The following is a 25,337-nucleotide window of genomic DNA, read 5'->3' on the forward strand; positions in this document are numbered from 1 at the left end:
CTCATACTATGTCTTAAGTGTCTAGCCAATGCAATGCTATTCTGGTACTTGCAAAAATGAGCCTTGATTCAGCGATAAATTCTTGCCCAGATTTAGTTCTAGATTAGATGTTAAGATAGAAAGGTTCAGGGGCCACTGCAGAAGGAAGGAATGGTTATTAATATATCTCCCTATTCCAGAAGTCACTGTGATAGTAATAATAATAACAGTAAAGAAGGGAAAATATTACTGTGTTTCTAAACCACAGTATAGAGGGAAGAATTTATGTCTCCGTTTTGCAACTGACAAAATTGTGTTTCAGAGAAAGTAAGGTAAAAATGCCTTCCCCCTCTTTAACTCAAACTCTCTGTCAAATTATAAACAACAGGAAAAATAAAAACAAGAATGTAAACAACCACCACCTCATTTATTGAACACGTATTATGTTCTCAGCAGTGTGCTAATTGGGTTTGCATGCATTATCAAATTTAATTTAATTTATTCCACACAATATTTTGAGATAGGTACTATTGTCATCTCTGTGTTACTGATGAGAGAGAACAGAGGATCAGAATTGATACATTTATTACACAAAGTGTTTGAAGCAAGATTCAAAGTGAGTCTCTCTGATTGCAAGATCCAGGTTTTCAGCATTCTCCTGTACCACAACTTGACTTCCACGCATTGTAGCTTGTGCCTGGGGCTGCCATTGGTTTACAAAGGGACCTATAGAACTTGGAAGCAGGCCCAGGTCTCCTTTATACATAGACATATGAGGCAGTTTGGTGTCAGATAAGATGTGAGGCGGTAGTATTATAAAATGAATTGTCATTTTTGTGAATAGCTTCAAAAGGCTGAAAATAGCTTATTTGTATTCTATAAATGTTTTCTCTTTTTTTGTTTCCCTCTCCCTGCTACCCCCAATACCATATGTTTGCTTGTACCATTTTGGGCACAGACAGGGAGAAATGTGACATTTATTTTAAAAGCTACTAATTTGAGGACAGCAGTGAGAAAACAGTTGCAGTCCATCCTAAATGATTGAAGATGGAAAATCTAAATAAAATGCAAGGCAAGTGAATAATATATGCTTAATTATCTAAAGAAATCAGGGTGAAGTTGCAGCACAGTCTAAACTTTCCTCCAGGCAATCAAGGGTATGAAAAATGACCAGTGTAAAAATAAACTAACTTAATTCATTGACCTTTTTTTGAAACTCAGACCATCTTTCTTCATTGGATACAAATAACATTTGTCTCAGTGGAACCTGTAAACATGAGCTAAGGAAAAAAATACTCCTTGGGGAAAAAAAATCCATGTAATGAATGGTTGTCTTTCCTAAAAATCAAGATAATACATAGAGTCTTCATGGAATGCCTTTGGAATTGAGTCATTGTTTTACCTTCTGAGCCAAAGTGATAAATTGCAAGCATACAAGGTCTCTTTTTTAATCAGGATTACATAGATTATCATTTCCACTGCCAAGGGGTCTGGCCAAAGGATTTTCTTGTGCAGACCTTTGAGAAGAAATATTCAGATAAACTCAGGCTGCCCAACAATGCCAGGATATGCACTGATGAGTGAGAATGTCTTCGTAATTCACGTCAACTCATATTTAGTCTACACTCTGATAAATCATGTGCCAGGCATTGAGGGTGCAATGTTATGTATGATAAATCCTAAAAGAGATGTATATGGGCACTCAAAATGGTGTGATAACATAGGACACATGCCAGAATTCATGACATAGGGACGGAGAGGAGTGCCAGCTAAACCAACTAGTATGGAAAGAGGAGATTAAAAGAAGCCTTTTAAAAGGTAGTGATACCAAAGGTTGTGTCCTGAAAAACTGCATCCTTTAATAGGTGATTGGTCTGGGGTAGGGGGAATGATTAACTAAGGCCTTTTAGCAAAGGAAATCGAAGGGATATGTGGTCAGGGGAAAAATTGGATAAGGAGATGATATTGAGAAATTCAGTAGCTTTCACTTCCTCAATGGTATCAGAAGATTTTTACTTTAAGAGACATTTCTATATAAAATAAATTGAGGCTGTAATTTAGGAATCCAAACTCCTTTTAATTTTCTGTATGACTTTAGCCTAGTACCATCTCCTCTGGGGACTAAGTATCCAGTTTTTAAAAATACTGATTATAGCTGTTTCCAATCATTCATGAAATTGGAGGAAAAAAAAGCATATACTCCATACTTTGCTTTTGATCTTGACAAATTTAGACTATCTTGAATATTATTATTATTAATTTTTCTTTAAGTATTGAAAATCTGTCAAAGTCATAGTGGCTGATGAATACAGGTTTTCTTTGCTTTTTTATTTTTTTAACATCTTTATTGGAGTATAATAGCTTTACAATGGTGTGTTAATTTCTGCTTTATAACAAAGTGAATCGGTTATACATATACATATGTCCCCATATCTCTTCCCTCTTGCGTCTTCCTCCCTCCCACCCTCCCTATCCCACCCCTCTAGGTGGTCACAAAGCCCCGAGCTGATCTCCCTGTGCTATGCAGCTGCTTCCCACTAGCTATCTATTTTACATTTGTTAGTGTATAATGTCCATGCCACTGTCTCACCTTGTCCCAGCTTACCTTTCCCCTTCCCCATATCCTCAAGTCCATTCTCTAGTAGGTCTGTATCTTTATTGAATATTATTTTTATACTTCAATTTTTATTGACTCAAACAAAATGTGATGTTTTTGATTGGACATTTCCTCTTAGAACAACCCAAAGCTTTTGCATTAATGGTAGAGAGAAAGGTACTTCGGCATTCTTTAATACAAAGCATCTGTTTCCATTAAAACCTCTGGATTTGGAGTGGAAAGTTTGACTGAAAGGAAAGAGTGACATGGAGAGGGAGGAAGCTGGCTTAACCAATTTTCTGGGTCAGTTTCATCATAGCAGATAAAGAACCCCTTTCTAAGTGCTGGATAAAAGCACACATCTCACAGCTGACTCACTTTGAAAATTACAGAACACCCCAGATCAAGTTCTCCCATGAAGTGGGTGGTCAACGGTGGGGAAGGATCAGGTACAGCTTCTTCTGTAACATGTGGAACCTCTTCTAAGCCTCCTGAAAGAACAGGGGTTCTCCCTGAAGAACCTCAGGCATGAAGCCAATAGATAGAAAGATTGGGAAGGGAACCAAAGGGTGCTTTTCTCACCTGTGGACACATCCTCCTAATGCACTCTTCATCCAATTTATATTCTCTTTATACAGAAAATAATTTTCGAGGAAAAAATACAAGCTTAGAGACATCCCTTTCAAACATACACACACACACACACACACACACACACACACACACACAGAGAAACACACAGATACGTGTTCAGAGCACCTAAGATGGGAGGAAGTATCAGTTTGTGAGTCTATGCTTGTTTAAGGCCAAAAGACTGTATAGAGAAAGACAGTTCCTTTATCATATGCCTTACATTTCAGGTAGAAGAACCACAAATGGATGCTCAATAAAATTGTAGGCAGCAACAAACAAACTAAGTCTTTGCACTCTTGTAAAATCCCTACCTCATATGAAGTAGCTATTTGTAAATGTCTTATTAAAGATGAGGATTATGAAGAGGTTTAATAATATGGCCAAAGTCAGGCAGGTGACAAGTATTTGGTACATATAGTTCAAAATCAATATTTGTTGCAAAAAATGGATGAATGAATTAATGAGTGAGTAATGAGAATCTAATGTGTGTAATGCCACCTGTACCTATATTTAAACCTCACTGTGTTGTTTTAGTTCCAACTAAATGATGATATGATGATGACAAAATGTCATTTTAAATACCTAATGGATTAATGTTCTAATCTGCGCAGTATTTAGAGATAGTATTCTCAACAAATGCTATCCCTCCGTAGTCTTGCTGATGATTAATTTTTCATATCCCAGTGAGTATGTCAGCTGGCTGCTTGCACACACTGACTTAACAATCATTTATTTCCCTGCCTGGAGTCTCTTGAGGGAGGTAAAGTGGGTTAAGTGTTGTGGTCACAAAACTGTTTGATGATTACTAAAAATAATCTCCCTACCCAATCTTCCCCCCCAAACCCAGAACAATTATACGTACTTGGGTAAGCTGAAAGAAGTGTGACTGTCATGTTACTTACACCTTTGAACATTTTTTAAACTCAGAGGGAGCTGTCCAGTGCTGACCATAGGTAGAATCAAAGTGATGTATTTTCAGAGAAACCAAAGTCTTTGGAGGTGCATGGTGAAGAGAAAGCCTGAACTACACAGACTCCTCAACATGTTACAGCTGCTGTCACACTGGGGTGCTTTGGGATGGGTTTAGGTGGAAGCAGAAGCAAATACTCCCCCATGACACCCATCCAGCCTGCGTAGACCAGCTAGGATCAGGAATTTTTTTTTTTTTTCCCAGCTTACTATGAATCATGTCCCTGCAGAAATAAATTGTAGTTTCTATTTCTGTGGTGGTACTCTTTCTTCCTTTGAAATATAGCTTTGAATTTCAAAATGGCTTAGGGAAGAAAGACAAGATGTGTTTTCATTGATTTTATAGCAAAGCATGGTTTATGTAAGGATATCAAAGATTAACCTTATGTATTCAAAAATGCACACACACATATGAACACCCCTTTGGTGTTTTTGTTTAAGGATAGCAGGTTATTTGTATAGTTCCTTCCAATCCTATCTGTGCACTAGACCTATCTCAGTTGCTTAAGAAGAGTGGTGTCCAGTATGAATTAACACTCTGAAATATAAAACCATAGATAACATTTTATGATATTTAATACACTATTTTAGCTCCCAAAAGAAGGATTATCTAACATTCAACTGTTCTAGTTTGGAAAATAGTGTATTAAATATCATAAAATGTTATCTATGGTTTTATATATATATGATTTTGGAAGCTCAGAGAAGGGGGTTAATTCATACTGGACACCACTCTTCTTAAAGCAACTGAGATAGGTCTAGTGCACAGATAGGAATCCACTGAGAGGCTGCATTAGAAGGAGTATATAAATATTTCATCTGTTTCCTTATAAGTCAAATTCTAGAAACATTCCTGTGAGATAATTTCCTCTGGACTTAAGCATGAAAGACCACAATTTTGCTTTATAAGAAAGACTACCAAAAAACAAAAATTTCAACCGTAATTACAGGGAATCCTATCTAGTTCTCACTCTGCACCTATGTGCCTAGCACTGTGCGTTCCTTGTGATAGTTGTACAAGAAACATGTTATAAATTAACCAATAAACATGGACAATTAAATCAAGGATGAGCGTGGTTAGAAAATGGGCTTCCTCAGAAAGACTTAGATGTTGTCAATTTCAGATCCCAGAGAATTTTGGATTTGAAAAATGGGTGCTTCTAGAAGCTTAGAGTATATATTTATATTCTCATATTTAATATATATTAGCATCTGACCATTTGATTATTTGGAACCATTCGGTGTGACATTGCTTATGACAGACCAAGGACACAAGGATGTGCTCATAGATGCTACATAAGACTAGCCCATAACACTATTGTGTCCATTTATGTCTCCCTTTCCAGAAGCAGTGACCTCTCTTGGCAGTGGCACGTAACACTGTGTATTATATTCTGTTTATAAAATCAAAGGGAAGGAAGGTACTATTTATTGCTCATCTACTATGTGCCATTTCCTATAATTTTCATAGTGACCATGTGAAGTGGGTGCTATGATCCTCATTTTACATAAAGGAAATAAAACTCTAGGCAAATTAATTTCTGGAGGCTGTCCAGGTAGTAAAAGTCATAGCTGGTTTCCTGACCACATCTGTCTGATTGCAAGCTCTGCTGCATTAGGCTTTTTATGTCCTAATAGAGAGGACTGGGGGGAAAAAAACCCAACAACAGTGAAAAGTCAATGAGTCCAGAAACTAAAAAGAAGAAAAAGAAGAGAGAGACTCTATAAACATTTTAATGCCCTCTTTTATATTAATGTTTATTTTCAATTCAGTAAATAGATATTTATTGATCACCTCCACTCTCAGGGACAAAATGATGAATGGGGTAAACATGGCCCTGATTTCCTGGAGCTTACAGAACAACTAGAGAGATTTCGACATTAATAATTATGTTAAAATACATCAATTGGATATTGTTTATTGTCCAAAGTGCCATGAAGAAAAGATGTAAGGGAATGAGATAGTTGATTTATTATTATTATTATTATGGGTTGTTTTTATTTGAAGGATTGGATTGAATTTCATGAAATTAAAGAGGAAAAAATAAACAACGTTCTTGAATAATGAGAATAATTGGTTCATATAAATATGGATGATTCAGGAATATTGGGTAAGGGAGTCTAAAATAGAGCTACTTGCAAAGAATAATCAGTCTCAAGAGAATCATTTCTTCGTTTTTCAAAAACTGGAGGGACGTTCCACTTGGGGTGAAACCCTGATTTAGAAAAAAATTTGAGTGTAAGTACTGGTCTCTAGGCTTATATTTATTCCCTTAGTTAGAAGATTTTATGGCTATAATACGGAAATAAATGGTTATTTCTACCCATACAGGTTTAATCGATATATATAGACTAAATATCGTTTCCAAACTCTTATGTGCCTGGTACTATGCGTAGAGTAAATGAAAAAGACACAAGTTTTGTGTTTTCCTAGGCAGGGGCTAAGCATGTGGGTCTATAAATACAGTAAAGAAAAAAAAAGTGAAATGGTTTATTTATTTTTGGCTGTGTTGGGTCTTCGTTGCTGCGTGTGGGCTTTCTCTAGTTGTGGTGAGTGGGGGCTACTCTTGTGGTGTACAGGCTACTCATTGCGGTGCCTTCTCTTGTTGCGGAGCACACGCTCTGGCACGCAGGCTCAGTAGTTGTGGCGCACGGGCTTAGTTGCTCCACAGTATGTGAGGTCTTCATGGACCAGGGCTCGAACCTGTGTCTCCTGCATTGGCAGGTGGATTCTTAACCACTGCACCACTAGGGAAGCCCCAAGCCAGGCTGTTTTAGATGACCGTGAGGAGCAGAAATATGGAAAAGTAAATTAGCGATTTTAGTGTTCATAAGTTTAACGGGATTGAACTGGTTGGTAAATGCAAGCATAGCCATAATTAGATAGATTTTTTTTTGTTTTTTATCTGGAGAGTTTCTTTAAAAGTAGTTTCCATATGCGGTAAAATTTTATTGTGTGTGACATAGTACTATTGGAACTTTCCTTTCCATCCCATTAACTTTAATAATGTTGCTGTGGTATTATCTATCTTACAAGCTACCTTTGCACTCTGACACCTGTGGTTCTCTTAAAGACAGGAATTGAGATCACCTATTTGTGCTATTTAATAACAAACACATTCATGAGCTATACATGAAAATAATGACTATGTTTACACGATGAAACAAAATGCAGATTTGATTCCCTTGCTCTCATTCTCAGCAGAGTATAAATTAGCAATCCCAGACACAAACAGTAATAACAGAAATATACTAGGCCTTGGATATTAAAGCTAAAACATTTAGTGATTTGAAAGAACTGGCAACAAACCTCACTGGTCCTCAGTCCTCTTGCAAAACCAGGTCAGGGAAAGATGTAGCCCTGTAACGTTCTCGTTCTCATAGGATTAACTTTGTTCTTTCTATGACTTGAGTCAGGTCACTTGAGTTTAGATGACTTGATATCAAAGTAACATTTTTAACACTCATGTTCTGCTAACTTCATAAAATTGTATTTAAAAAATCTTTCCCTTGTGAGGCAACTGTTTGAACAAGAATTGTTAATAATTGGGTATCGAGAGAATGTTTGTAAGTGTGGTACTTTTTCTCACTCTGTGTATCTGTAGTTGTTCTACAATAGCTGGAAGGAAATCACCCCACCTTCCCACCGTGTTCCATTTTCTATCCACCAGGTCTCCCAAATTGCAGTTGTAAAATATTAGAATTGTCATAATGGAATCTATTCTGAAATGACATCACTTTCTATCACAGCTGAAAATAGATATGAGGAAAAACACATTTAAAAACAGCGTTTGTCTTATTTACATTTCATATGAACTCTAAAGTAACGTGCCTCCTACACTCTGGAAAATAGTTATTGAAGACTGTCATCTAAAGCAACTGGAAAATACGCTGAAAGAAAGCAAAAAAGACAAACAAAAGCTCTGTGTTACATGTAAACACTTATAACAAAGCTGAGCTTCTGAATGGTCACTGTGTTTCTGAGAGAAAGAAAGATTCCAATGATGCCTATGTGGCTTGGAATTTCAGAGGAGACAATATAGTGTGGGAAGTCATGAATGGGAACTTTGGAATAAGAGTTCGGTTCATCTTCTGTCACCGACATTCCCGAGTTGATGACCATCATTAAAATATTTTCTGTCCCTAAGACCCTACTCTTTATATCTTAAGGATGCATGATCATAGCTACTTTTAGAGCTCTTGCAAGGTTAAGATTGAGATAACATATTTAGAGTGTCCACACCTAATTTCCACTCAACTACTTGAGTTCCCTTACCTGCCAAAGTTATAATTCCACTGAAGAACATTAACCCAAATACCGCCCCCTTGCATGAATATTGTTAACAGGTCATTGGCTTGAAAATGAATTTGGGTGGAAAATTGAGGTTTGTTCACATTTAATACACACCAAAAACCTCATCCACCCACGTGTTCAGATCTCTGAGCAACCGAGGGGGGCGTGGAGTTTTCAGAGCCCTCACCCCACCTGTCGTAGGCCCTGGTTTCTGTATATCTGCTCCACTGCTCATGGTTACCCCATTGACAGAAGACTGTCTTTCCCCGTGCTGAATGCCAACGCCTGTCCCTGAGTCAATTTGTCTCATTTTTCCATGCAACTATTTCAGTGGACGTCAAGGTGCTGAATTTTTACATGTGCAATATTTATGTAAGAGTGAGAATAAGCACAACAGTAATTTGATGCTAAGGTATTCTGAATGCTTCACTGGGATAAATTAATTACACCACGCGGCTCCCTGTTAAGTAGACCCATCCTCCTCTGGCTCCTGAGCATTCTGCGGCTAGAATTTTTCGCTACAGAGGTGAAGAAGTGGGGAAAGTCAGCTCTCATTAGACCTCCACACATCTTTGGAAGAGGTCTGTGATAGTCATTTACTTGTCTGTGTTTACTTTTATGTGGGATTCCTCACAAGCTCACATGGAGGAAAATTAGTCATTCATGCCCTGAGTCATTGAAAAATATTAAAATGTGTTGAGAGACAACTATGTGTCAGGTGCTGTTCTAGGGACTCGGTAAACATCAGTAAACTAGGAAAGCCCACTTGTTTACTGTCTGTCTGCTCCCTCTAGAATGCATGTAGGCAGAGACTTTGATAGCTGAATAAGGAAAAAGAGTACCAGCCCAGAGGGCTTATTATTTTGTAAAGGCTGGTCAGGGAAGCCTCACTAATAATTTGACATTTGAGTAGGGACATCACAATGCTGTTTTTACAAATGAAGAGAGCATCAAAGAGAGAAAGTGACTTGCTCATGGTCACATGACGGTGTGCACCTGGGATACAGTGGGTGCTGAGATTCTGAATGTGTGACTGTCCTTTTATATGAAGGAATCATGGAAATCACTTCTATCTGGTCTTATGGTATTTATCAAAGTGTAGAGGGGACTAATGTATAGTCATATATTTTTTGAGTGAAAAAGATCAGAGCAGGAATCTTTTTATAGAAAAGAGGATGCTTAAAGTCTTAGTAAATTTGACAGAGAGGGGCAGGCCAGTTAGATGCTGCAATAAGAACAAAAGCACATACAGAAAACAAATTCGGTGTGATAAGTGTTATGACTGAGTAGTGCATAAAATGATAGCAAAGTTCAAAATTGGAGGGGGTGAATTTGTATTTTAGCAGGCAGCTGATCACTCCTGCCTCATCTTTTGGATTGTGAACTACTCCAGACCAGAGAACTGTATGTGTACCTCATCAATCTTTATATCTCCAGCTCTTAGTACAGTGCCTGTTTCGTTGGAGGTGCTCTCTCCACGGCCACTGATTTGAATAGTGTTATCCAAACTTTTGCAAAGATGAGGAATTAAAGAGGGTGGATGATGGTGTCATGGTTTCTTTTCTCTTGCCCTGCTGGTGGTGGACTAAGAAATTAGAGTTATTTGGAGTGTTTTGACAGAGTCAGCATAAATGTGAAAGACCATAAGGAAGAAAGAAAGGTTGATTTTATTTATCACCCTCCCGATTCCCTCACATGAGCCTTCTTTGGATATTAAGTTCACTCACACCAGAAATGGATGCCTAGAATTCACTCATAATAATAGATTATTTGCATACATGAAGGTAGTGAGGCTTATGGAATTTTATTTGCCTCTAAATATATAAAACAACAAAAAAGGATTTTTACACTTTGAAATTGATTGGGCAAATAGTTATTGAAAGAATGCCTGATAAGTTCAGGAAAAAGCAAAATCATCCCCATATCTTTGGAGCCCTTTGGGGCCATTATTTGGCAACAACTGCTAGAAAAAGACAAAGGAAACATTACAGATCTTAGTGATCATCAGTACAATATGCCTCTGTCTAGGACACAGTATATTTGATGTGTTCCATAGGTTTTCAGGAAATGTACATTTTTAACAAGGATGGATGAAAAAAACATGCTATTACTCAGGCACATTAGTACTTATGGTGAGAAATATTGGAACTAGAGTTAGAAAATTCTAGATTCCATCATCATTTACTAGCAGTGTGACCTTGAGTAAAAGTCACTTATTATGTTGTACTTTGAAAGAGTAGGAAAAGTATGTCTTCCAGGCAACCTCACCCACATTTCTTTGATTTAATCCCTTGCTCATCTTAGAAACAAAGTGCCCGTGATCTTAATTTAATACAGAGAAATCATGATGAGAGAGGGTAGGTGACGTATTCAGAGTCACCCAAAACATAAATGTCAGATTTAAAGACAAATGTATTCCTTTGTCCTCATCCAAAAATGTTTTCTCTGTATCACATGATTTCTCTTAAGTATATTGCACTCATGTTCATGCACAGAGGTTACTCCTAGAGTATTTCATTTCTCATTACACTGCATACAATGACACGTGCAAGGAGAGACTGCAGGTTTCTCAGAATTAGCGCCTTGCATTCTTTGTATTGTGAGAAGGTCAACAACAGATGAACACATAAACCTCAGGTCCTGTAATTACCATGAGCAACTAAGAGTTTGAAGGAGCCAGTCTTTTGCCTACCGTGGGTACCTCTACTAAAGAGATCATGCACAGACCCCTGCACCATGCCTAATGCTTGGCAAATAGGGGGTAATTAGTGAGTGACTATTGAATTGCATTGAAGGGAGCAGACTTTGAGAGATGATCGAGCTTCAATATTCATTCATTCATGCATTCACACACCAAACATGTATTCCCATAAAATGTATCTTCACTTAGATTTATTGGAACAAAGACATTAAAAAGAAGAATACATACAGCAGGGAAAGGAGTATCGAATGGGGCATGAGAAGAGATGGATAAGAATGAGGAAGAGAAAGAGAAGGGGGGGTCATGTAAGTTTTTAAAAATCAGCGAAGAAAAAGGAAGAGCTACCGATTTGTTAGGGTTTCTAATTTTAATATAGAGCATCAAAATCATAAGCCACTTAATGTATTTGAAGAAACAGAGCTCTGATGTATTTTGACAACTGTCACTAAGGGAACAATAGATCCATAAAAATCTGCTCTCACTAACCCTCTGTATGGTAACTCTCTGTTAACTGGAACACCTACCTCACATCCCATTCTGACTGGTTTTGCCTCGGGCTTGCCTCCCAGGAAGGTCAGAAGGCTTCTTGTTTATACACGTCTAATTATCTCTGTCCTGGAGGGACACAGAGATCCATTCACCTATGTTTGCCGCTCTATTGTGGGGTATAATCATACCTGGGTTTCAATATTCACAAGTGTCCAGGGCTAATCATAGTTAAATGTGTCCTATGTATATGAGAACGACCGATAACGAATAGCTCCTGCAGGTGACATATGTCTGTCTCATTTGTTTTTTTTTCCTGCAAGGTAAGTATCACTCTCCCAGCTTTACAAAGGAAATAGCTGGAGCCCAGAAAGCCAGGGAGCTGTAAGCCTGGTTACCCGGTTTTGTGTAGCTCTGCACATTGCAATCCTCCCCCTGCTGTTACACTTAGCGTATAAGGAATGTGAAGTTAGCCTCCTAGTCTGTCTTCTCCGCCGTATCCTGAGTACGTGAAACAGTGTTCTATACAGAATAGTCATTGACAAACATTTGGGGAACCACAGATTGATTCCTTGTCGGTTATTTAGCCGTACTGCTTCTTCCCCTTATTCTGTACAAAATAGAGCCCAGGGCATTCTGTGCCACCTGCCCTATTAGGTCCACGATGGGAGCTGAAAGGCGTTGATTGGCACAGTAGAAATAATCTTGGTGCGAGAAAAAAACCTTAAAAATGAAAAAGAATAAATAGGGCTTCCCTGGTGGCGCAGTGGTTGAGAGTCCGCCTGCCGATGCAGGGGACACGGGTTTGTGCCCCTGTCCGGGAAGATCCCACATGCCGCGGAGCGGCTGGGCCCGTGAGCCATGGCCGCTGAGCCTGCGCATCCAGAGCCTGTGCTCCACAATGGGAGAGGCCACAGCAGTGAAAGGCCTGAGTACCGCAAAAAAAAAAAAAAAAAAGAATAAATAAACTAAAACCTATGATAATAAGCAAGAGTGAAAAAGAGGGACAGTTACGGTGCCAGGGGAAGGAAGCTAATGGTGCTTCTTGCACTGACATGGATCTGATGAAGAGGGAATCACATAGCACCATTGTTGGAGAAGAGGCATGAGGGGAGGAGGAGGAGAATTCTATTTTGAGAGATAATGTGAAGGAACGGAGGGAAGTCACTCTGCTGGGAAGAAGGCCAGCCTGCAGCCCCAAAGAAGAATGTAGGAAGATTTCAAAAACAGAACTTTGGGAATGTAACAAAGGGGTCAAGGAGGGTATTGGATTGAAAGGCACAAAAGGAGTGGTGAGGAGATTTTCCAGGATTAGTTAGTTGTGAGATCGATAGCCCTTAAAGTATTCTAAACGAATCAAGTTGGCAGAGTGTCAAGTGATTTTATTACGTGACTCCTCTCAGTCCTTGAACATGTTTTACTTTTGTACATGTCAGTGGTTTATAAAGGTTTTTGACTAATAAACAAAACGCAGTAGAAGCATGACAGTGGTAGGAAACCCTAGAATATTTCTTTGGAGCCCAGTCGGATTCCTGATTGTTACTTTGAGGGCAGTTGGGACAAGTTCTCAGCACATGTTTGGTGCTCATGGTAGCAGCTATAATAATTATAGGAAGACCGTCCCCTTCCTGGCCAAAGCCCTCTCCTGGAAGTAGGCGTGCCCCTCTGCCCCGTGTTAAAGCGATGGAAGCAAATTGATACCTCATGTCTCTGAAGCCTTGTGTTATGATTTTATGAATGGTAACCTTATTCATTCACATGTAGAAATCATACAGTGATCATCTGTTGCTAAACATGTAGTGACTCATGGGGCAAAAGCAGAATTTATTAGCCAAACATTTCTCTAAAAATTTGAGGTTGAGGATTTAGTTAATTTGGAAAATTTTATTAACAATGGCAGTCTTCGCCAATGCCTGTCTTACTTTGTGCATTTTATAGATACTTCAAATCAGGGTCAGTGAGTCACTGGAAGCTCCCTGAGGGAGGTCCCTGAGTTGGTCTAGCACCTCTGGGTTAGCGATTACTAAAAGAGGAAGAGCAATGACGATTATTTGAAGCTAACAGGCAAACTTACACGCAGAGTACTCTGAAGTCAGTGATTGCTGATCATCTAGACCCTCCAAAGTGTAGAGGAGAGCAGTTGGTGTAACAGGAAATACAGAAAGGAATATCAGGTCTATTACTGTCTCAACCGTGTTAAAGGTCATGGAATATAAATAATTTAATAAGACCACAAAAGTTCATGAGTCTTCATCTTTTAGCAGGAACTGCAATAGGTACCTGACTGGGTGGTTGTAAAAAATAACGATGAGGTGACGGTGATAATAATTTCAATACCTATCCAGGTAAATATCTACTCTTTGCCAGCCATTGTGCTAGGCACCTTGTATGCACGTAGACTTCGTACCTGTGTAGGGCCTGGCACAAAAGAGGCTCAGTAAGATACGGAGTATTATTATTTTGACTGTGATTGATCTTTACAATCACCCAGCAATAATGTAGAATTAGTGGTAGTTATAGTAGCAGTACTAGTGATCAGTACTGTAACTAGCAGTACTAGTTACAGTACTAGTTACTAGTATTACTAGTTACTAGTAATAGTACTAGTTACTATTATATTATTGGCTAAATATTTTAGATGCATTATCTTCCTTAATAATCATTTTATGAACACAAAAGCCTATGGGTAAGTACTATCTCTTTGTAACGGAGGGAGAAAACAGGGGCTCAAAGATGTTAAAAAGTTACCCAGGTTATTTATGACACTTGGAATCGGAAGGGTCAGAAATCAACCCTGATGTCCCATATCAAATCCTGGGCTCTTAAAACACCATGTTGCACTTGTCCATGTCAGCAGGCTAAAAGCAATATGACATGCTGGGTCTGATTGAGATCTGGGGTCAGACAATTACTCTGAGGCATTAGAGGAATCAGGGCCACTTTAACATTTGGGGATAGTATCAGTTTTGAGTATCTGTTAGGCTCTGTGAACAAGTGCTAGGTGCTGTTTCATGTAACCTCAGGTGGATGTTACTATCTCTGCTGTACAGATGAGGAGACTGAGGTTCCAAGAGTTGAAAATAGTTTCTTAACTGTGGCTCCATTTCTTAGTCGGTGAAAACAGAGCTTGTGCTTTATCTACTCAATCCCCCCCCCACCCCCCGTTCTCGTCTGCCCAAGTCCTGAACTGCTAAGAGAAAGCATCCAATTTTGTAGCGACCTTTGCTTTGCTTTTTAAACCACCCATACTTATTATACATATAATTAGTTATTGGAATTATAGCTTAAGGAAAGGATAGTGTCATCCTGTTCTTCACAGAAATAATTCCACTTGATTGAGGAGTCCCTGGAAGTGTTTTCATTTAGGGGAAAAGAAATTTCACCTTAATTCTGAATAGGAATAATTGCGAGGATTTCAGTGTAACTGAAAATTGGCATTTTAAATAACATCAGTTATTGGCTAGCCTGTGTGTTGATGCTATAAATGGTGGCTTTTGCAAAACTACTTAATAGGGGAATCCAGGAGCTACAGAAGCGACAGTCCGTACGCTAAATGCACTATGAACATTGTATGTAAAAATATAGAGATGGGGTATCATTGTTATTTCACTTACAACTATTTCATATGTTATTCTATATGGATATGAAGATAGACGTGGCTGTGATCCACGCAGTGGGAAAACTTTAAAGTTGTAGTTAAGTGTATGGAGTTTTTTTTGTTCTTTTTGTGCCAAGGGGCAGTGTATTATTTCATTAATAATTCATAATTAAGATTCTAGAGACCCAGACTTGTATCCTTGCTCAGCCACAGTCTGTGACATTGTCCAAGACCTTTCTCAGTGCTGGACCACATTCCAAATCCCTAATATTCATGTGATAATACATTTTCAGTTCTGACAGATGAACTACGTTTTCCTATGGATTCCTGTAGGAACATTTAGCTGTCATAACTATACATTTTCCAAGAGAAGTAAATAACAATGGAACTTCAAAAATAGAAAAACCAAAGCATTGCTGATAAAGCATATAGATCAAAAGAAATTGTTCATGAATTCGTCCTTAACTAATTCAATTTTTGAAGTGTTACTAGTATACATAGCTCATCAGCATCACTGTTTTGAGTGATCCTGAGAATATCTGAAATATTAGAACAGTGCACCACAAGTTTATATGAGACATTCAATAAATAACTCAAATGTCAATTATGAAATGGGTACAATATCTAACGAAACCATGAGAACCCCTGGCTTCTTTAATCTGCAGCACACACACACATCACTGGCATTCAGGAAGTGCTGTGCCCTTCCTCTGGCAAACCAGCATGACCTTAAGAAGTGACTCTTGCAATGGTACAGAATAGCTCTTGAGTCTCCCTTGAGCCTTGAAGGCAGCAAGACTTGGTTTGAATCTTGACACCCTCCTTCCCGACTTAACGGCTCTGTTACCTTATAACTGTATCTAAATGTCTCTGGTCCCCAGATACGTGACAATTATTAATATTTATCAAGTGCTTACATAAGCCAGGGCTGAGTCCCCAAAGCGGCTAGAGAAATTATCTACAATTATCATTTTTTTCTGTCTCTCTTTCTTCTTCCTTTTTCACTCCCTCATACCTTCTCTCTTGACCTTTGTGTTATTTTCTTCCCTCCTACATTTGATGATACCTGTTATGGGCCAGAGATTGTGTTCAGTTCTGGGTATTCAAAGATGAATGAGACATGGTTCCTGTCCTCAGTAATTTACTACCAGGATAGGTTGACATAATAGGGCAAGTGGTGAAATGGAGAAGAAACAGAAAAGTAAGTGACATGAGGAAGTTCCTAGCAAAGATGGGTAAGATCCAAAAGAAGAAAAGTCATTAGTTCTACCTGGGAAGGCTTCTTGGCTTCTGAAACATCAGAGCTGAAAGGATGGATGGAGTTTTAAGAGGTCCATAAAGGGCAAGTGTGGACGAGGCTGCATTATCTACACAGAGTTGTGGAGGCACAGAAGCATGTGGAAAGTCCGAAGAAAGGTAAGTATCTGGGGAATCAAAGGCATATGCTGTGTAGAATGTTGTAGTCAAGATGAATCTGGGTACAAATCATGTAGAGATCTGGATGCAAAAAAATATTAATTTTTGTTACATGAATACCACTGTGGAGGCATTACCATTTTGAAGTGGGTAAGAGATGTTCTTGCAGCATCGCTGACTATAATCTTTGTTTCTAGTATTTAAAATAACATATGTTTACTTTATTGTTAGCACTGAATTAATATCTAAATTTTATTTACATATATATGTCTATATAGTTATAAAATATAAATACAAAAGCATATATATATATATGGGTGAATGTATATATGCCCACATATATATATATATGTATATATTTATAAAAATAAATACCAAAATATGTATTATATTTCATGTATCTATGTGTCTGTATCTATATCTGATGTATAAAGTAAAACATTTGGCTTTTACCTCTCATGTAATAATACCAACCTAAACTCTTATTTGGCAATTAATAAGATTCTAAACATGATTGGTGAGCTTCAGGAAATTTCGGTGACTTGCCCAAAATCACATGGTTAGTAATACTCCTGAAATAAATTTTCATCTATATAATCCCAGATCATTTTCTAACAGATGCAGTCCTATACTTTCTATTGCAGAGTGCTAGGAAATGTGGCGGTGAACCTCCAATTCCTTCACAAAACACATCAAGTTATCTTCATTTATATTCTTTGCCAAATTGTTACAAGCACTTATATAAGATTAATCATGGGATACATTATTTTTATTTTTTTTTTATTTTGTTTTTGTTTTTGTTTTTTTTGCGGTACGCAGGCCTCTCACTGTTGTGGCCTCTCCCGTTGCAGAGCACAGGCTCCGGAGGCGCAGGCTCAGCGGCCATGGCTCACGGGCCCAGCCGCTCCGCGGCATGTGGGATCTTCCCGGACCGGGGCACAAAACCGTGTCCCCTGCATCGGCAGGCGGACTCTCAATCAGTGCGCCACCAGGGAAGCCTGGGATACATTATTTTTAAAATAAAATTTTTAAAATGTTATAAGCATTTTAAGTTGCTACATAATATTTTTTTTAACATCTTCATTGGAGTTTAATTGCTTTACAATGGTGTGTTCGTTTCTACTGTATAACAAAGTGAATCAGCTATACGTGTACATATATCCCCATATCTCCTCCCTCTTGCGTCTCCCTCCCACCCTCCCTATCCCACCCCTCTAGGTGGTCACAAAGCATGGAGCTGATCTCCCTGTGCTATGCGGCTGCTTCCCACTAGCTATCTATTTTACATTTGGTTGTGTATATATGTCCATGCCACTCTCTCACTTCGTCCCAACTTACCCTTCCCCCTCCCCGTGTCCTCAAGTCCATTCTCTACATCTGCGTCTTTATTCCTGTCCTGCCCTTAAGTTCTTCAGAACCTTTCTTTAATATATGTTCCATATATGTATGTGTTAGCATACAGTATTTGTTTTTCTCTTTCTTTTTGAATTTTATTTTATTTTTTTTATACAGCAGGTTCTTATTAGTCATCAGTTATATACACATCAGTGTATACATGTCAATCCCAATCGCCCAATTCATCACACCACCACCACCACCACCACCCCCGCTTTCCCCCTTGGTGTCCATATGTTTTTTCTCTACTTCTGTGTCTCAACTTCTGCCCTGCAAACCGGTTCATCTGTACCATTTTTCTAGGTTCCACTTATATGCGTTAATATACGATATTTGCTTTTCTCTTTTTGACTTACTTCACTCTGTATGACAGTCTCTAGATCCATCCACGTCTCGACAAATGACCCAATTTCGTTCCTTTTTATGGCTGAGTAATATTCCATTGTATATATGTACATCTTCTTTATCTGTTCATCTGTCGATGGGCATTTAGGTTGCTTCCATGACCTACCTGGCTATTGTAAATAGTGCTGCAGTGAACACTGGGGTGCATGTGTCTTTCTGAATTATGGTTTTCTCTGGGTGTATGCCCAGTAGTGGGATTGTTGTATCATATGGTAATTCTATTTTTAGTTTTTTAAAGAACCTCCATACTGTTCTCCTTAGTGGCTGTATCAATTTACATTCCCACCAACAGTGCGAGAGGGTTCCCTTTTCTCCACACCCTCTCCAGCATTTGTTGTTTGTAGATTTTCTGATGATGCCCATTTTAACTGGTGTGAGGTGATACCTCATTGTAGTTTTGATTTACATTTCTCTAATAATTAATGATATTGAGCATTCTTTCATGTTCATCTTGGCCATGAATTTTTATAATATCTGCTTAATATTTTATGCATTTGATCATTATAACCTTAACTGCTAATTTAATATTTCCCAGTGTTACATATTTAAATTACTTGCCTTTTTAAAAATACCATACAAAAAAGTGAACATCTTATCCAAAAATTTGAGGGGTTAGGAGAAAAGAAATTTGTCGTTTCCTTGGAATATGTTCTTAGTTTTAAAAATACCAGGTCAAAGTATCTAAACAAGCTTTTGATTCCTGATACTTAAACACATTAGCTTTCTAATTATGTTATATTTTGCAAAAGCACCAGAGATATCTGAGAAATCTAGTTTCTCCAAATCCAGACCATTCTCTCTGTCTACCTATCTACCTGTCTATCACCTATCTAATTGATAAGTTATTGGTCACAAAGAAAGGTAAATGCAGTTTTTTCTGAACCCTATAAAGGTTGAACAGTTTTCTAATGTTTCACTTTCTCCTTTGCAATGTATCTGTGCAGATTTGGCATTATTGAAGTTAGTGTATCAAAGCTATTATTCAGTGATAAGGTGGGCATGCATTGAAGGGTCTTTGGTTGTATACCCTTCACCCCACATAACTGGCAGCATGTAGTACAAATTCCATAAGTAGCAGAAAGTATGGGTGTAGAATATGACCCTCGAAAAGAATTTTTCCCTGATGAATTTGTACCACTTAACCTCATAATTGAAAGACTCTTTTTCAGAGATCGTAAGGTGATAATTGCACGTTATATTACATTGGCAAGAGTTTGGGGGAATAACAGAGCTAGTTTTTTCATAACTAGGATAATGTGTTCAACAAGTCTTATTCAAATAGGAGTTTAGCACAGCATTTTATATCAACTGCAATCTTTGAACGGCACAATCTGGGAGACCCACAAAGAGTGAATTACAGTAATCAGCCTTCAGAATGACAAAGGAGTTAATCAGCATCTCCTTGCCTTTCTCATGAAGCCTCTCAATCTGGTGATATCACAGAAATTATAAAAGGAAGTCTTTGTGACGGATACAAAATGCTTCTCAAGTGATAATACCAAAGACAATGGGAAGAAAAAATAAAGACTCAACTTTTTAATTTTTGAGATGACTGAATTCTAATAAGAAGTACTCCCTGAATGATGAGACATAAGGAATAGCTGTTTAGTACTTGGGAGGAACTTAGGCCAGGCTAGGATTTAAATTCTTAAACTTCTGCCCAAGGGAAATCTCCATGTGATTGAATACAGTTAAGATGAAACCATGTCTTTTAAATACAGTAGAATCAAGCACATTGGTCTATTCACAGTAGGGTGGTGAATGCCAGCTTCAGAGCAAGATGATTCCCTCTTTCCCCTGTTAATCCTCCTGCCAGGGTTCACCTCCAATCTCATACCTTCCCAACCCTACTCCCAGTGCCAGGTTCAAAGTCTCCATTGAATTCAATTCACAGAGAATGGACTAGTCTCATTAATTGAATTTTCTGATTAGATTAGATTTTCAAAATGGAGTTCCAGGGAAACACTTCTAGAATTTAATAGTTTACATTTCCCTTTTCTGAGTCTACTTTGCAGTTAATGTGATCAAGGATTCAGCAGGACAGGTTCATCCTTCTGAACATCAATTGTGGATTTTTCTTCTACTGGAAATGTTAGAGCCTCCTATTTTCAAGGAAAAAAAAATGTGTCCCAGGGAAGTTCTGTGATTTTTCCAAAGGCAACTATTTAAGGTGTCTAACTAAGTCAGCCCTAGACCCCTTCCTGAGTTGAAAATTTCCAAAAGCCAAAGACAAAATCTCTTAACAGTTTTCATTGTATCAACTCCAAGTCATATGCTGTTTTCTTTTTTGTGAGGTTATTTACCATACTAACTGCCCCTGAAGAAAGCATGTTGTATACTACTCTCCAAAAAACTGATAACTCTGATTTGTTGCCAGTTTGGTGTAATGGAAGTTTAAACATAATATTTAAGCTTGTGAACACATTGCTGGGCATTGAGGATGTGTGACTCTAAGCACATGGGGAGACGTGGACACTACTTTTGCTTGACCACTACTTTGAAAAAGAGGAACACAGTCTATTTCTCGGGAGATGGGAAGCTATTTAAAATGAGCACCATCAAAAGTTGTTTTAAATTAGTTTACTTTGGCAAAAAGGGTATAAGGATCTTTTCTCTGTCTTCTTAAAATCACAGGTGAAAATGGATAAAAGTGCCATTTAATTGAGGATTATAGTCACATCTTAGTCTTCATGGTTCAAAAGCTGTGACTTCTCAAATCAGAGAGGGAAAGTCACTTATTACTATATTTTCTCTTCTGTATTTGGTGATATTTAATACCAAACAGTTATTAAAACATAGAAGTCCTTCTCTTGTCCACAAAAGAAATAGCTTAAAGCTACTAATACTTGGGAGAATATGTGGGCCAAAGCAAATAATTCAGGGTAGAGAAGTAGAAAGAACGTTTAAGGCAGTTTCTAAGCTTCTGTTTTAGGAGTTTATTAACATCTTGCTGTATCTATGCACGTGAAATGATCTGCCTTTTGTATAGGAATTTAAAAAGTTAAGTAACATGTATAGATATGCCCCAACACAAGGAGAAAAATAGAAGGACCAAAGGCACTTGTGGTTTTTCTTATCCTGCTTTTATGGGCACAAGGTAGCAGGAAAAATGTTCCAGAAACTATGTCTTGGATTTTTTAATGAGTTGCTGCTAGTTGTAAGGCAATGGGCTCAGGCAAAGCAAAAGCTGTTCATCACCGTTTGTACTGAAGCCAGTTTCGTGTGTGGCACACCCTAAGGACATGGGAGACACTCCCCACTTAACCTTAAAATATCAGGAAACCTACTCTCAATGTTGTACAATAAAAGAAGAAGGTGTGAAACCTCCCAGGTGTGCAGCTTCCCAGATGGGTCATCGTGAGCAACTCACTTCACTGTATACGTATTATTCTCATGTTACAGATAAGGAACCAAATACCTGTCTGGCCGTCTCAAGGAGCAGTCCTTTAGACAGCTATACGCGATGACATTGATGAACTTTTGACCTGTAGATGTAAGAATGACATGGTGGAAACATGTTTGACACGTGGCTAAAGAACCAGTTTCCGAACCATATCTTTTAGGGTCCTGGCAGGAGTGGGGTGATTCAGGAGAGTTTAATGAGGGAAGTACTGAGAAAAGTATGGCCAGGTTAAGAGAGCCCATTAAGGAATAGGGAAGCCCCACAAGGCCAGCAGCAGAAGTGCTAATATCATTCCTAGACCTGAAGGAGCCAGGGAAGGAGGCGCTAACAGACACTAGAGTTTTGCTCTAGTGTTATCCCAAGATAGAAACCATAGATGGCCAAGCATGTGATTGAGGTATTGGGTGGTCTGGAACCTCACCCTGCTCCAGCCTCCCTATCTCCTGGGGTGGTGTGCATTGGTGGAGTCTAACACAAAGCCAGCAAGGAAGTCCATCCATAGAGGCCACTCTCCCACACCAAAAGTAGGTGCAGAATGCTGGAGAGTGGATGTGGAAGAGCAGCTTGCAAGTGTTCCGCACTCGAACCAGTATCCAGATAAGCATTAAATTCTGTTTGGGAAGCCAGAAGGGGAGGGGAGACAGTACGGTTGGGTAACTACTGTGTGACAAGAACTTTGCATGATTTATCTCACATCGTCTTAGAATCCCCTTGATGAGAGGCTGATTATTATCTCCATTTAACAGGGGAGGTGAGCCCTGGGGGGTTTAATAATGTGTTCATGATCACAAAGCTTGTAAGTGTGAGGATAATATGAGAAACCAAACTTGCTTGACTTCAATAGGTGGGAGCATTTATAAGGGGACTCTAACTTGTCAACAGATGGGCATCGTAGGTAGTAGGAAGCTGTATACCTTGATGGTGGAGGACATCAACATTTCTGTAATAGGTGGAAACCCAGGGAGCTCTTCTTGTCCCATTAAAGCAAGGCCTGCTGTCATGATGCTTCACTCATATTCTGATACAACTCACAGACACTGACCCAAGTATGCTATTTTCAAACGAGCTTCAAAACTATTTTAATTCCATGTGTCTGAGAGACATCACAGTTTTTTTTTTTTAATTTACCCTCTCAGGATATGTTAAAAAAAAATGATGAGAATAATACATACCAGTCTTCTCTGACTCTGAGGAAGCTGTAAAAATTCTTCCACTGAAGTAACCTAAGAGGATTAATGTGTAGACCTTAATCCATCAACTTCTTTGAAAACAGTTGCTGCCTCCCTTGAGGAATTATATTGCTTTTCTCTGATTATTAGAAGCTCTACATCAAATTCCAAAGTCCAATGGATGGCTTTAATTCATGATGACCTTAAATTGTGGTGGTACCTAAACTTTACAAACTACAAGTTACTCATGTTACTAGCATGGGGGTAAAACTGTTTTCTAATCCTTCTTACTGGAATTGGGCCCATACTGAAGATTCTGAGTCATGAAAATATACATCCATAGCAGAGTAACCGTGTTGGCATCTTGTCATGCTGATAATGAGGTTTTCTTATTGTTGTTTTTACTGTATTTTGCCTAGATGTTTATTTTCCTCTCAGCAATGCCTCACAGTGATCCAAATCAGAATGATTGCTATATTTCTGTTTTTCTCTTCTTTCAGTTTTTTGTTTATAACCATATACGTATGACCTATTGGCTTATATTACAATATGGTCAAATCCTGAAAGAAATCACTGTATTGAAAGATATCAGTATGTTACTATCCATACTTCCAAGTAGGCAGGGTTATCCAGTGGAGTGCTCCCTGAATGGGAAGCTCTGATACAAAGGTGGCTTCAAGGTTGAAGAAAGTGCATAAGAACTCACAGCTTCTCCCAGAGCCTGCTCACTGACTGGGTGGATTAGATTTCCCTGGGCACTCTTGTGCCTCGGCTGATACTTGAATGATTCAGGGACTTGAAATCCTTGCAAGCCTTTTACAGACAGATGATATAATTAGAGCATATGAGTCCAAAAACACAGGATTACAACTTCAGACATGACCAAGTGATTCACTCATCTTCAATTTGAATTGAACATTTATGATGTCCCTGAGGTTAGAAGTGAGGGGCAAATTGTCTTTAATGCAGAGACTTTTCCTTCACTTGGTCCAGAGAGGTAACACATTCATTCAATAGGGATATTCTGGACTAGTGACAAACACTTCTATTATGGGCTTTTAGTAATATGGGGTGGGCATCTTATGGCATAGAGTTAAGTAAAACTGCAGGGCACAGAAAAATATAGTATCATCATAATAAGATATCTGGATGGTTATTTGAAATGGGAAGAATAGCAATATCGGTTAATATGGGAATGCCCAAGTTACTCATAGTACATTAATTCAATGAAAAATTATACAGCTATAAGAAGTAATGAGTTGGGCCTCTAACCATTGACAAGATCTCAAAGATATCCACTGTGTGAAAAAAGAAAGTCTCAGAACAATGACTATACTGTGATCACATTTGTGGTTAAATGTTCATGTGCACATTTGCACATTTGTATGCATATACATGTGAAAATATACACATCAAAATATTAGCAGTATCTATGAAAAGAGGTATGAGGGTAGGGAGAGGGCTAAATAAAGATTTTTCAAAATATCATCAGGAATATCTAAGAAGATTTTGAATCTTTAATAAGAATATTAAATTACTAGTGACACACAGAGAAGCAGAAGATGAAACCTTGAAAATATGTCAGAAAAAATACTAACATTTTAGCACTGATATTATGTTATTTTATATGATTTTATGTTTACTCCCTTTTTTCTATATCTTCCCATTTCTCTAAAATATTTATTACTTTTACTATAGTCATGATGTAACTAAACAATTAAAATATAAATGTAGTTGAACAATGCCTTAAGATTTAGACACTTGCCTGTATTAACTCTGATTGGCATTTTATTTGTCTGAGTTGATTTTAATGATGCATTTATTTCTTTCATCTCTCTGATGTATTTGTGAGCCTCAGAATGATTTATCTTTGACCTCAGAGCCTTCTAGCTATTTGTGTATTTACTTCTCTTGTAGGGGAATTGGAGTCTGTGATAAATTGTAGGATTCTTTCACTTCCAGGATTTTCCGGAGTAGATGAAGCTATGTTATGATTTATACTTTAATTTGGTAGGCAAGAGTATGCCATTCAGCTTACTTTCTAATGTATATATTCGCAAGTTCTTTTTTTTATACATTATAAAATGTATTTTTGCAAGTTATCCACTACTGTCTATGACTACAGTCTCTCTCAGTGTTGGCATCAGAGATGCACACCAGCTAAATGTCAAGAGAAAAGAGAAAATTATCTGAGTGGGGTCCTGATGTATGCACGTGTGTGTGTGTGTGTGTGTGTGTGTGTGTGTGTGTGTGTGTGTGTGTATGTGTGTGATTCACACATTGATTTTTGAAT

The 25,337-nt window shown here is 38.2% G+C and overlaps 1 protein-coding gene across 2 annotated transcripts in view; it reads left to right on the forward strand.

Moving 5' to 3' along the window:
- The window catches only part of CDH8 (cadherin 8), a gene marked incomplete at both ends in the record, with an annotated part of 366,396 nt that overhangs the window by 172,109 nt on the left and 168,950 nt on the right, over positions 1–25,337 (forward strand). The gene's annotated exons all lie outside the window — the stretch shown is intronic.

This window comes from Leucopleurus acutus (assembly GCF_964270905.1).
Source record: "Leucopleurus acutus genome assembly, chromosome: 20".
Taxonomy (NCBI): Eukaryota; Metazoa; Chordata; class Mammalia; order Artiodactyla; family Delphinidae; genus Leucopleurus; species Leucopleurus acutus.